Genomic DNA, 2,328 nt, shown 5'->3' on the forward strand with positions numbered 1-2,328 from the left:
TAAAAAAAATGAAATTAGTTGAATAAACCATCGGAAATAACATATCATAAGGGTAAGGGCACGTAAGTTACACTTACATGTTTATATTATAAATTATAACATTATATGCAACTATTAGTGAAGATCCGGAGTAATTTGAATACTTCATAATAATATTATAGCATCGGGGTAAATTAAAGATGATGGCGAATTGCTGCGCTCCGGGCGAATTCGGGCCGACGTGCTCGATTCTCCTTGCGTCCACATCGCTCCACTCCCTCCCGCGTGCGAACCTCGGGCAGTAGTGGGCCCGGCTTCTTCGGGCTGGTTTGGCTTAGGCCTAAATTAGGGATATCAATATTTGGCAATTTCAATAGTGTGTCTATTTGGTTTGAAGCCAAATTTTGGCATGCCTAAGAAAATAGGCCATTTCAATAGTGAACTTAGGCTATTTTGGCTTCAATCCAAACACAACTTTGCCTTACCAAAATTAGTCATGCTAAAACTTGCCAAAATTTAGCATTGGTAAAATTTGGTAAGGCCTATTTAGACCACAAACCAAACCAACCCTTCGTTTTCTCACGCTCGTAGCGCGCCGTCTCCCGCGCAGCCACTCTCGGAGCGAACGGTGCTGCAGCTGCTGCGGGCTTGGGTATCTCTCATTGGGCCGTTAGGGTGGGGCCCTACCAAGGGACGGCCCAACCCCAGAGTTAGGGCTTCCTCATTGTCCTGCATTTAGACACAAGAACAAAGTATTAGTTCATTATTCAATGATAGTGGTTCCAGTTGCTGCAATTGTTGTAGTAATTTCACTGATATGTTTGCTCACTGTCCGCTGAAAAGAAGAGAAGAAATCAAATATCGACAGACAATAACATGGATATGACGATAATTTCATACAAAGATATTGTCAAAGCAACAAAAGGGTTCTCTTCTGAAAACTTGGTTGGTTCAGGATCCTTTGGAGATGTTTACAAGGGCACCCTGGAGTTTGAGGTTGATCTAGTAGCTATTAAGGTCTTCAATCTCAATAGGCACGGAGGACCAACAAGCTTTATTGCAGAGTGTGAAGCCTTGAAAAACATCCGACATCGCAATCTTATTAAAGTCATCACCTTATGTTCCACCTTGGATCCAAAAGGTTTAGAATACAAAGCAATCATCTTGCAATATATGCCTAATGGACGCCTAGAAACATGGCTGCATCAAAAAGTCTATGGTCATAATCAGAAACAAGTCTTAAGTTTGGGTGATCGGAGTTGTATAGCCCTGGATATGCTTTATAATTGTAATGAATTACGTTTGGTATTAAATTGTCCAAATCCAACTATTCTGTTTTTGCCATAACCTGCCATTAAATTTCCTATCTAAGCTTGTTTGCTGATGTTTTTAACTATCATTCCTAATTAGATTGAGATTCCATAAAATTTTGTATGCATGATAAACTTTATTGGTCTAAACGATATTATACATATTGTATGGCATCTGTTGTTTAACCAGACCCTAAAAACCCAAACGAAAGAAAAAAATAAAATATATAAGAAACATTGCTGAGCAAGGTTTTCCGATCAACGGATGATTCGATGAAAACTAATCCACTCCTACTCCCCCTGTGCAATTGACCATACAGATGCCATGTCAAAGAGTAGTAGAATAATACACCCCTATTTGCATGATGGAACCATGAACAAAACCCAAAGTTCAGATCCCCATAATCCACAAAAAAGTATGGCAATCCGATGATGCGCTCCAGCTAATTGCGTCATAATCATTCTCCTAGCTAAATCGTTGAAACTAACACCGGCGATTTTCCGATTGCATGTGCAAGTGCAGGCTCATGGCATTCTTATGGGCATTTCCACGAACACACCGCGCGCACGCGTGGCGAACACCCACCACAACCAAACCGCCGACGCCGACGCCATTGCAAACACGCGTACAGAGAAACAACGCACGAAACAAACCTGGTCGCAGGCTGTCGGACGTAGATGCGGCATGGGCTTCTCCGGCGCAAGGGCCTCCGTCGCCGTCGCCGTCGCCGTCGCCGCACCAGCGGAGAAGTGGAGCCGCTTGTGGCGAGCGCTCGAACGAGAAGAAACGCGAGGGCGAGGAGGCGCGCGTGCTGGACTGGATCGGGCCTCGGCCAAAAGTAGCTGGGCTCTAAAGCGGAATGGAAAAGGCCCACAGTCCACGGACGCCGCAGAGAGCCCAGTCAGCCAGAGACCCGACGAAGTGGTGCGGACTGCGGGCTACCCTCTCTTCGTTTTATTTTGGACTCTTTGTCCGTAAGATCCGAGCGCAAAATGCAATCCAAATCGATTTTCTAGCGGATGGGGATTCTCTCCCCGC

General features: G+C 44.7%; 1 long non-coding RNA gene across 1 annotated transcript; it reads right to left on the reverse strand.

Annotated features, from left to right (window-relative positions):
• LOC107280061 (uncharacterized) lies at positions 1–2,064 on the reverse strand. Its single transcript, XR_001543105.3, has 2 exons — positions 1,944–2,064; positions 1–708 (listed from the first exon to the last, which is right to left on the reverse strand). It is a non-coding gene; the product is annotated as an uncharacterized lncRNA (long non-coding RNA).
• Between the last annotated feature and the right edge of the window lie 264 nt (positions 2,065–2,328).

Source organism: Oryza sativa, chromosome 2 (genome assembly GCF_034140825.1).
Source record: "Oryza sativa Japonica Group chromosome 2, ASM3414082v1".
In the NCBI taxonomy this organism is placed as follows: Eukaryota; Viridiplantae; Streptophyta; class Magnoliopsida; order Poales; family Poaceae; genus Oryza; species Oryza sativa.